Raw genomic sequence first — 12357 nt, forward strand, 5'->3', positions numbered from 1 at the left:
ATAATATGTATATACGATGTATAATATACTATATATTATATATATTATATATAAAATATAATATACTATATATTATTATATACTATATTAGATATAGTATATACCTATTATGTAATATGTACTTTTATACTTTATATAGTATATATGGATCATATAATGTATAAAATATACACATTATTTTCCCGAATATATATACACATTATTTTCCCTAATACATAGAGTATATATAATGTTTAAAATACATATACATATTATAGAATATGTATATATAATATGTATATATTGTATAATATATAATACAATATATACATATATAATACAATATATACATATTATATATGTATATATACGTGTGTATATATATGTGGCAAATGCATTTTTAAACTTTTAAAAAATTTTTCTTTTTGCTATCTTTTGTATTATATCTATCTTTTGTATTACATATTATATATACTATATTATATAATATATAGTATATATATGTTATACAAGTAAATATTTTATATATTATATAATTTGCTGTTGAATGATAAAAGCATATTGTGGGCCAGGTGCAGTGGCTCACGCTTCTCATCCCAGCACTTTGGGAAGCCGAGGCAGGCAGATCACGTGAAGTCGGGAGTTCGAGACCAGCCTGATCAACATGGAGAAACCCTGTCTCTACTAAATATACAAAATTAGCTGGGCATGGTGGCACATGCCTGCAATCCCAGCTACTCAGGGGGCTGAGGCAGGAGAATCGCTTGAACCCAGGAGGCACAGGTTGCAGTGAAGTGAGATCACGCCATTGCACTCCAGCCTGGGCAACAAGAACGAAATTGTGTCTCAAAAAAAAAAAAAAAGAAAAAGCATATTGTGGGCAAATACATAGTATATCATATACACAACATTTAAAAACACAGAAAACAAAGCTTCATTTAAGGAAACTTTATATACAGTAAAAAAGTAAAGCAATGCTTGGAAATCATAAGCATCATATTAGAACAGTGGTTATATTGGTAAGAGTAGAAAGGAGAACAAATACGTGAGGATTTACACAAGGGGCTGCGATAGTGTTGGTATAAAGCTTTCTTAAGCTGAGTGATAGATACAAAGGATAATAAATACCTTTTTAAATACACTTTTGGGTGTCTGAAATACTGATTAAATTAAAACAAATAAGCTTTACTCTTTAAGACTCTGTAACTCAGCTCTATCACCCTCTCCCCACTGTTGTCACCATGATATATTGATGAATTCTCATCCATACCCAGTCTACAGTTCTGTCCATCCTTCCTACCGTGTCCTGCGTGACTTCAGCACTCCTACTGCTCAGCTAGCCAATGACTTCACACTTCCTGGGTCTCTTACATTCCAGCAAACTTTAACTGCACTTGTCTTAGTAATGCACAAGATTCCTAGCAATGCACGTAGCAATGCACGTAGTTTCCTAGCAAACTACGACTTGTTTTGTTTTTTTTTGTTTTTTTTTTTTTTTTTTTTTTTGAGATAGAGTCTCGCTCTTTTGCCCAGGCTGGAGTGCAGTGGTGCAATCTTGGCTCACTACAGCTTCTGTGATTCAAGTGATTCTCATACCTCAGACTCTCAAGTAGCTGGGACTACAGGCACATGCCACCATGCCCATCTTATTTTTGTATTTTTGGTAGAGACGGCATTTCTCCATGTTGGCCAGGCTGGTCTCGAACTTCCGGCCTCAAGTGATCCACCCACTTTGGCCTCCCAAAGTGCTGGAATTATAGGCATGAGCCACTGTGCCCAGCCTGTTTTTTTCTCTCTTGTTTCGTTATTTATTTTTAAAATTATTATTTTTTGAGACCAGGTCTTGCTCTGTTGCCCAGGCTGGAGTGGAGTGGTACTCCATAGCTCACTGCAGCCTCGATCTCCTGGGCTCAAGCCATCCTCCTGCCTTAGCATCCTGAGTAGCTGGGACTACAGGCATACATCCCCACACCCAGCTATTTTTAAAATTTTTTAATAGAAATGGGGTCTTGCTATGTTACCCAAGCTTGTCTGAAACTCCTGGCCTCAAGTGATCCTCTTGCCTTGGGCTCCCAAAGCTCTGTAATTACAGGTGTGAGCCACCACTCCCAGTCACAAGCTGCATTTTGGATCCTGTCACCCAAAACATCTCTACCCAATACCCTTGGCACTCTCTTCTGCTTTTTCCTTGCATTTGCCCAGCTAATCTTCTCTTTGATCTCCTGGGGTCTCTGTTTCCTTGACTTTCTCCCTCCAATCTTCCCCTGAGTTATTTTCTTCTTTCCTAGCAAACTACGACCTATAACCAACATCTTAGAGCTCTGGTTCCAACTGTCTTAACCCAACTCCAGCTGTCCACTTTCTCGAATCCTGGCTTGGGATGCTGAACAATGCTAACAGAAATCATGTGACTGCCCTGATCAGCATCATTTCAAATCTGTTTTCTCCAGAGGAGGGCGACTCTAGGTCCTGAGCCACTCTTTTCACTCACCCCTAGTTGAAATCATTATCTGCCTTAAATATCAGCTCTGGCTCCCCTTTGCCTAGAATGGCGAGCTAACTGTGGCCTGCAGAGCTAACAGCTCAGGGAGGTGCCTCAGGAGTGAGCCTGGGAGGAGGACACCTCTTTGGCAAGCTCTGCATCCCCATCTTTGCTTCAACCTGAGTTGGTCTGCTTTAATCATTTAAAATATTGGTCTTACAAGTAAGATTTCACATAATAAAAAAGGGAGGAGTCCTGCTCTGCAAAATCTTTGAGTGGCTTTCTATTACACTTGGTATAACACACAAACCCATTACTTAAGTGGAGTTTGTGGGATGTAGTTCTGTCCTCCTCTCCAACCTCATTTAGTGCTATTCATCCCCGGCATCCCACACTGCAGGCACAACTCTACTCTCACCTCTAGGCTCACGTGCCTTCTACCTGCTCACAGACCTGTTCCTCTGTTCTTTGCATGCCTGATGCTTCATTTTCAAATTTCTCCTTACATGTCACCTGCCCTGGTCTTCCTCATTATTCTCTATCACACTACCTTATTCATCTCCTTAATAACCCTTCTTGCCGTCTTTATTCATTTTTTTGTTTCTTTCCTTATTCATTGTCTGTTTCTCCCCTCACTAGACTGTAACCCCCCCGTAATGGGAGGCATCATGTTTGTTTCATTTAACAATTAGTAGCAGAGCCAAGGAGTAGCTTCAGCCCCTCTTCTAAGGCTCAGAGTAGGAAAATGGATTTGAAATGATGCTGATCAGGACGTTCACCCCAAATTGCCTCAAACAAAAAACTAAAGGAGAAACAGCATCGTTTGGTGCACACCCTTGCTGTACACATAAGGCCTTGTAGAAGGTGCCATGGCTCTCTCCATTCCAGTCAGATGCTGCCCATGGACTTTTGTACAGAGAAATCCCGGAGGTGCGCTGGGATCAGTGTATCCCTAGCGTATCCTGTTCACATGCATAGGAGGCACACAGGAACATTTTTTCGAATGAATCAATCTTTGAAAGTTTGAAAAACACCAGCTTAGGAAGTAAAGTTCACCTCTCCTAAATCACTTCGAGGAAGAAAACTAATTGGAAGTCAGTTTTCTCGCTTCTTCTGATAATCCATTGCTCACCCATTGTCCTATTCCAGGACAAAAGACAACACACTACACAAAGAAAAAACTCTCCCTCCCAACAGATGTGCTACATTGAATCTCCAGATATGATGAATTGAGACATTTACAGAGTTAAGTGTGGAAGGGCGAACTGATTTCACAATAGATTAGTTAACTGTTTCAAGATTCAGCTTAAATGTACTCAGTCCGTCCTGATATAAGTAGCAAACCTTCAAAAGGTTGGAAAGCCTGTCATTGTGGCAATACGCAAGTGCACTGCAGGACACAGAACAGTAGTTAATTCATTCAAATATATGAGACAGATTAGATATGATCAGTAGTTAAGCAATCCAAAATCCTAAAGAGAAAAATCTCAGTGGTATCCATGTGTGTACACAGGTTGTCATGGCCACACCTTGGCTTGGCAAGTGCATCCAGGAACACTTTCTCCTAGGCTGCCTTTTCCCTCGCCTGTCGAGATTGTCCACAAGGCTTATAATAAAACATGGTGAGATAGCAAACGTGCGTTATGTGGGTGTATTTGTCCTTCTCTGCAAACAAGATTGAGTCTTTCAGAAGAAACACACAAGCAGAAAATGGCTTCAGACAAAAAAAACAGAGTAGTATCTACGGGTAATAGAAGCACTGTGAAGGCAGATGGGTGCAGGGTGTTCAGGTGTGTGAATTGGGCATCTGGGTCAGTACAGGGCTTGGAACTGAAATGGAGGTGATGGTGGAGGTTATACAGTAGGGAGAGTGAGTCTAATTATGATGACAGCTACAACTTTTATTTTAAAAAACTCTGACAAACCAGGTGCTGGGCTCTTTACTTAGGTTTGCTTTTTTAACCCTTTCAGAAATACTATGAGATAAGGGCTTTTATTATTCTCATTTTATATGTGAAGACACCGAGGCTCAAAGAGGTGAAGTAATTTGCCGAAGGTCATGCAGTTAATTCCAGAGCCAGGATTTTATCTAGGATTCCGTACTTCCAAACTTTGTGCTTATTAACACTGTTCCATCAGTGTCCTCTGTTCCACTGTGTATGTTCCATACTGTTTCACTGTATTCTCTATTGGCAAGACAGTCTAGAGATCAGGAGAAAGGTTAAGCTTACAGCTGTAATTGTAGGGGGAATTTCTTAGAACATAACAAAGACAATGAGAGAGTCGATCTCTGGCAGCTTCCCCGAGGCATGGTATACAGGTGGGACCTGGGGAGCACTGAGAATTTGTATTGGAGAAAGTATCTGTTGTTCCTTAATTTGAGGATACAATAAAAAAAGAAGTAAATCTGTGGCTGAGGTGAAGGGCAGAACAGGAAAGACACAGGAAAATAGATGTAAAACAATAACCACGAAAATGTACTGGCCAGTTTACTGAATGCTTAGAATTGCTGATATTGGTTTTAGATTGAGTTGCTTTTTCCTCAGGTAACTCCATGTAGCAGGGTCTAGGGTGAGATGCCTAAGGGGTGTATTTATTTAATGATGGTTAATGATATTCCTGAGTAGAAGGGAAGAGGTCAGTTGGTTCTCCATAAGAGAAGTCAAAAAGGTTGCAACAAACTATGTAATTCCTGCCTCACTATCAGAAGAATGGCAACTGGTATGGTTTGGCTGTGTCCCCACCTAAATCTCATCTTGAATTGTAGCTCCCATAATTCCCACATGTTATCGGAGGGACCTGGTGGGAGATAATTGAATCACAGGGGGCAGGTCTTTCCCGTGCTGTTCTCATGATAGTGAATAAGTCTCATGCGATCTGATGGTTTCATAAAGGGCAGTTCCTCTGTACGTGCTCTCTTGCCTGCCACCATGTAAGACTTGACTTTACTCCTCCTTTGCCTCCCACCATGATTGTGAGGCCTCCCCAGCCATGTGGAACTGTGAGTCCATTAAACCTCTTTCCTTTATAAATCACCCAGTCTTGGGTATGTGTTTATTAGTAGCATGAGAACATACTAATAAACACTTGTCTGATTCATTATGACTATGCCATTTCTTTCTCTAGAGCTTTGCTACTCAAAATGTGGTCCATGGAACATTAGCACCATCTGGCAGCTTTATCCCAGACTGATTGAAATAGAGCTTGCATTTCAACAGCCTCCCCCAGGCAATTCCTATATGCAGTAACATCTGAGAAGTACTGCCCTAGACTATGTATTGTGCCAGCTTGGCAACTTGGTGAACTCTTGTTCAGCCTTCAAAGCCTAGCTCAGATATCACCTGTTCTTTAAAGCTTCCCCTAGCAATGTCTTAAAGGGTTAATCCCTCCTTCCTTTCTGCTGTTTCTCCTCCTACTCATCTCTACTCTGTGCTCATGACACTGTGTTCTTGAGGAGAGGGTACCTGTGTTACTCCTCTTTGTATTCTACTGTGTCAGCTGTGTCACTTCAACAAGAAAGGTTCTGAAAAGCATCCAGTTATTCGATTTAGTTATTGTTATTCAATTTAAGTCCTTCTTGAACAATAATTTTTAAATTTTCCTATGCACAAAAATGACCTGGTCATCTTGTTAAATTTGAGGCCTGTAGACCTCACCCCTATGAATTCTGATTCTGCTTGTTTAATTGGGCCCCAGGAATTTACATTTTATCTAGCAGCTCTAAGGATTTCTGGTGCAGATGACTGAGGGAAATCTCTGGTTTAGAAACATTTCCTGGTGTCGGAAATATGGAGCTTCCTTCTGGTGTAGTGGATTGCCGCTGTCCTGCATATTGTGCTCGTCTTTATGTCCTCTAGGTATCAAGAATGCCTTAATCGATTAGTATAGGAGATACCCAAATATGTATGGACTATATATCAGTAAGGATGCTTTTATACAGAAATGAAAATATGCCACATTGCGGGCTCTAACAGTCTCAGTTACTCACTATGGTAGAGACTGTTGTAAAGATCTCTTTCCCTAAGGTGGATGTTGCAGTGAGCCGATAATCGCGCCATTGCATGCCATCCAGGGTGACAGAGTGAGACTCTGTCTCAAAAAAGAAAAAAAAAAATCTCTCTCCTTAAATGGACTCAGTGGTTCTTAGGACCCATTCCAGTATGTGGGAAACACGTGAATATTTTCCACATATACAGCTCTGACTGTGTGAGTGCTGCTATGTGCCAGGCAACATATGGTAGGTGAGTACATGGATGATTTCATTGAATTCACAACATGATGCTAGACACGATGCAAGGCACACTGTCACCCTTTGAATGATAAGAAAATGAAGTCAGGGGTTCTTGCTTCTTTCCTGTTTGCCAAACTGTCTCTCAGTGTTTCTTCAGCTATACTTTTTACTCATTATCCATGCAAAATTCCACAGGGATCAGCAGAAGGGGTGGTTGTCAGGCTTCCCTAAAGTTCCTTCAGGCTTCCCTAAAGTTCCTTCACTGCACTCCACTTCTAAGCCTTAATCATAACCATTTTTCTCCAGTTGTAGAATATATCTGTACTAGGCCATGTCTGGAAAACACAAAGAAGTGATTTATTTCCTTTCTTAAGAGAATTTTTAAACAGTTTGATTTTTCCTTAGCTGGTGCTCCCTCTAAATCCACACATATCTTCATGGCTGGAGTAACAGATACATGGATACATATTTTTGAGTTGTTATAGCAATAGAATCAAATCACAAAAGAGTGGAGACAATCCATTTTTACAGTTAATTGGAAAGACAATTAGAAAATTAGATTGTCAGGGGCATAGCTAATTTAGTTAATGCTGCAGAGTTCTCAGAGAATAAAGCAAAGTAGTTTTTTCTCAGGAGGATTTGTTATTTGGAGGGTTAGGAGAAAAGAATGGATTAAATAAATTATGGTATATCCATAAATTGAGACACAATGGTGCTGATTTCTTTCAATGTCTACTATTTGTAGGGCACAAAGATGAATACAGCAGGCCCACTTCTTGCCCTCATGGCATTTATTGCCTATTGAATGAAGTAGAACTATGTAGATCTATATATATTATCATCGAAAGCCATCCAAGATACGTTGTAAATAATGCATAATGTAAAAACAGTATGTGTTTGTGTACAAATGAATTTGCCAGATGGTTACATCCAATGTTATTAGTGGCAGTTATCTCTGAGGACTAGCAATGGGTTTGGGTTGGGAGTCGGAGGAATGGAAGGGAATGATGAACTGTGCAACTTTTTGTGGCAGGGACTGTGAACTACCTGCCCTCGAATCCCTTCTTCAGTCAAAAAAGAAAACAAAATCAGACCAAAACAGAACAAAAAAATACACACAGAAAATAAACCCCAAATATTTTCCAGACTCCTTATGGCTCGGTGTAGTCATAAGACTAGGTTCTAGGCAAGTAGAAGTGTTGTATATGACAGCTAGAAAGGGAAGGGATTTGCCCTTTTGCCTATGTTGCTTTCTGCTGCTTGGGATGTGGATTTCTGGTATGGTCCCGGCAGCCATCTTGGACCATGAGGCGATCTGGAGGGCGGAAGCCATGGACGGGAGAACACTAGGATGAAGGACCATGAGTCTCCTTCCTACCAACCTGCTACCACTTTTGCCGTCTGCTATGATAGTAGCAGTAGCCCCACATGAATGTTTTAAATTAATTAAAATAACATAAAATAAAAAGTTTAATTCTTCCCCCCTACTAAGCCACATTTAAAGTGCTCAATGGCTACCTGTGACTAGTGGCTACTAAACTGGACGAGATAAATAATAGAACATTTCCATCATCACAGAAAGTTCTATCAGATAGTGCTGCTCTGCTGCCTGGTTCCTGGTTCCAGGCTTTATAAGAGCCAATAAATCCCCATATTTACGTCTTTGTTACTTGTAGTTGAATTAAACATACACTATACAAATTCCATTTTATAATGACCATATATCAATTTTATGATATAAAACTCATATAGTTTTAAATACACAATTAAACATCAAACACGGATTAAAACAGATCAAGATATATTATAAATAACTTGGTTTGATTATTTAAAAAAACAGGAATATTGTGTCAAAAATAAAATTTTTAAAACCCTGGGTATAGAAGAGATCTAGAAAATTATAAACATTTAGATGTGTTTCCAAAAGCAAAAGTCTGGGCATCTGAAGTTTATATAAGCTTCACTTGGAATGGACATAGACCGCACACCAAGTAGGTGTATACATTTCTATAGAGTTGCTGTCTGCACATTCAGCTATGGAGCATATTAAGAATGTTCTGAGAGATACAGTGAACATTCACAGGAGACACTTTTATAAGGATAAGATATGGTCTGGTGCTCTCTAGCTATTTATCAAACTCTCTGCTGTTTGCATTTGAAAATATACAAAGACATTACATTTTAAATACCCTAAGTTATATTGTGTTGCCTTGAACCTGCAGCAAAATTATGATACCATTGTGTATTTTTAAAGATTAAATATTTCTCATATTTTTGCACTACAGCAAGCAAACCAAAGGCTTTTTAGCATTCCAGGTCATGTAGACTCTTTCAACAAGGTTGTTTATTCTTCATTCAATGCGTGCGGGATTCAGGAGAATCATTTCCATTCTTATAGGAAGGTGCCACCCAGGTAATTTTTGGCACATAAACGTCAATGCGTATTCCATATTCTGATCTGTTTGGAAAATGCAGTACAGAAAACCCATTCACCAGGCTAAGGTCACCAAGGGCGGATAAACCAACGCTCTGCAGTGGCTGCTTATAATAAAGTAGAAAAACCTTACGCTTTCAACAGGGCACCACATTTAGTAAGTCCCTAAGCACCCCCACCTGGTACTCTGCCAGCACAAACGGAGGACATGAGTTAGTTTTTCTTCCCTTCCTCATGTGTGTGTGTGTGTGTGAAACAAAGAGAGAGAATATTTTATTCTTCCAAGTTGCGATGATTTGACGTGCTGTTTTTACATATTTCCATTTTCTAGTTTCACTGAAAGTCTCAAAGACTTATGGAGATGAGAATCAAAAGTTGGGGAAGTGTGTTCCTGGTAGGCAAATGGTGCTGTTATGAAATCCTTTCTAAAAATCACATTGGAAAAAAAGTGGTTTCAATTGTGGACTTTATATGACCACTGTGTCACTTTTATATTTGCCTGAGAAACAAAGGGATGAGAGCAAGGAGTGAAGACGGTTGGGAGATACAATTCGGAGAGAGGGCCTGTTTCTAATACTCTTAATACTAACTTGGCATTTCAGAGTGTTGTTTATCTCCTTCCAGTTCCATCAGCGGTGGTGATTTTTAGTGCCATCTTAGGAACTTCTTCTACTGTCCCATTCAATACAGCGTGAAGTTTGACATCCAGAAAATATTGAAGAACAATTTAAATTTTTACTGAAATCTCAAGAAAGAATGAGCAAAGGGGATTACATTTTTAACTCACAGAAATGTTATAAAGTTCTCTTTTCTGCCTTTTATTCCATTGTTTCTGGAGCGCAGCCAACTCTTGTTGAATCTCCCTAAAACCTCCACGCTTTCCAGACTCTCTCTAGCATGGTTCTTTCTTGACTCCCAACCCTTGACATTTTGGATCCGGTATTTTCTTTCATCAGGGACTTGGTCTTTTGTACTGTAAAGATTTCAAGATTTTCTGGATGTTTTTTGACATTTTGGATCTCGTATTTTCTTTCATGAGGGTCTTGGTCTTTTCTAATGTAAAGATGTCAAGATTTTCTGGATATTTTTAAATTATCTTTCTGCTATTCCCAGCATTAACACAACCAAAGGCCCTAGAGGGTGAGCAGGCAAACCCAGAAGCCACTCAGTAAGCAGTGGGAAGAGAAAAGCCTGAGAAACTTGCATGCTACATTTTTCCTTTTGTGTGTTTCGGCTACATAAAACTTCTAACATCCTTCTAGTTCATCTTCCTTTCTTCCAGCCTTCAGGCCCCCTTAACCTTAGCTGCTCTGCAACATTAGCTAGTTTTTATCCAACGACTCCTCCCCACCCCAAAGCCAGCCACTTGTTCCTTCCCTCCCCTCTTCCCTCCCTACTACCTCTGTTATGTGACCTTAAGCTAGTTGCCTCGGTTCCCTCGCATGTAGATCACACACCTGTTCTAGAAAGTCCCAGTGGGGCCCTCCTCTTCTGAGATTGTAAGATTCAGGTCACGCCTACTCAAGAACAAACACCTGACTTGGTTAAAAGTGAATACCTGAGCATGGGTTGCTCCTTCTCCTTTAAAGTATTTTTTGATAGCACAAGTAACAGGTGTATGAGTATAAATTCCTATACAAAATGAAGACCATTAAGAATGAGACTGAAATCATTCCTTCCTCTAACCCCAACCTACACCCCCTCAATATTTTGAGAGATTAAAGAAACACAAAAAGCCCCAAATTTCATCCACTTTACTTCATTTTTTTTTGAGATGGAGTCTTGCTTTGTCGCCCAGGCTGGAGTGCAGTGGTGCCATCTCAGCTCACTGCAACCTCTGTCTCCCGGGTTCAAGCAATTCTCCTGCCTCAGCCTCCCATGTAGCTGGGACCATGTGTGCATGCCACCATGCCCAGCTAAGTTTTATATTTTTAGTTAGAGACAGGGTTTCACCATGTTGGTCAGGCTGGTCTCAAACTCCTGACCTCAAGCAATCCACCTGCCTCAGCCTCCCAAAGTGCTGGGATTACAGGCGTGAGCCACTGTGCCTGATCTCACTTTACTTCCTTAGGAGTTTGATCTGTATTTTTGCTGAGAGTTTGCTATGTTTTTATACACATAAGTATATCCAAAAACTGTATAATTTTGTTTTGTAAAGAATTATTTAAACATATAAATGCTATTCCTATACATTTTTTTATTTTCCATTTCCTCTTGAATGTCTGAGAGGCTGGCAAAAATGAGATAAGCTGGGCAAGTGTGTTCTTGGCAGGCAATTGGTGCTGTTTTGAATAAAAATAAAAATGGTACACTGTGCTTATTGTTTTCATTTCCATTCTTTTGCCCTTAATATCATTGTTACTATAGAAGAACACAGATCATTTTTAAAAACAGCTGCACAGTATTCCATGCAGTAGCAAGAAGTAGAATAATCATACAGGTAGCTAAAATTTATAGACTGCTGTTTGCCAAGAACTGTTATTATTTAATCTTCAAGGAACCCCATGAAATAAGCAGCCAATATTAGTCCCATTTTACAAACAAGATATCTCAGAACCAATACAAAATTACCATGCCTTATTTCATCTGTTGCCAGACATTCCGGTTGTTTCAATTGCTTGCAGTGACAAACATGAGACCAAATCTCCTTGCCGAGGTGCAGATAGGATGGTGCCAAGATGGGAACATGTGAGATGTGGCGCATCTGCATTTTTAGATTCAAGAGATACTTCCAGACTTCCCTCATGATTGTATTAAGAGACACTGTAAATATTGAGAAGGGTGGGGGTGGATCATAGAATGGGGAGTGAGCTGGTAGGATGGCCAGAAAGGGGATGGGTGGAGGGATGTATGGCAGATGCACCTGACGGCAATAACTTGCTTAAGCCTACCCTGAAAATGACCCTATATGGCACCTGAATGTGTGTCTGGAGTTCCGAGCTAAGGAATCCAGGAGGAGCCACCTGGGAGATTTGTTCCTTGTCTGTGAAGCACATTTGAAGCCCTTGGATCCATCCTGTGGAATGTAAGCTGTACAGGAGATCCGGGCCCTTTGTTTTGGGTCCATTGAAGGTTGCCAGGTGGAGGTTGTTAGGCAGAGGGTGCTAACTGAAAATGCTATATAAACTGCATGCTTTTTGCAAGCAGTTGTGGTTCTTCTTCCCAGTCTGCCGCCACTGGACCGTCCCTGTGTAAGTTTCCCACTAATAAAACTCTGTGTCTCGTCTGCTG

At 40.1% G+C, this 12357-nt stretch overlaps 1 long non-coding RNA gene across 1 annotated transcript; it reads right to left on the reverse strand.

The window, feature by feature from the left end:
• Positions 1–4435: 4435 nt before the first annotated feature.
• LOC116466273 (uncharacterized) lies at positions 4436–12151 on the reverse strand. The gene is made up of 3 exons (XR_004247479.1): positions 12042–12151; positions 6856–7027; positions 4436–4663 (listed from the first exon to the last, which is right to left on the reverse strand). It is a non-coding gene; the product is annotated as an uncharacterized LOC116466273 (long non-coding RNA).
• Between the last annotated feature and the right edge of the window lie 206 nt (positions 12152–12357).

The sequence above is a fragment of the Hylobates moloch genome, unplaced genomic scaffold, assembly GCF_009828535.3.
Source record: "Hylobates moloch isolate HMO894 unplaced genomic scaffold, HMol_V3 SCAFFOLD_4, whole genome shotgun sequence".
Classification (NCBI taxonomy): Eukaryota; Metazoa; Chordata; class Mammalia; order Primates; family Hylobatidae; genus Hylobates; species Hylobates moloch.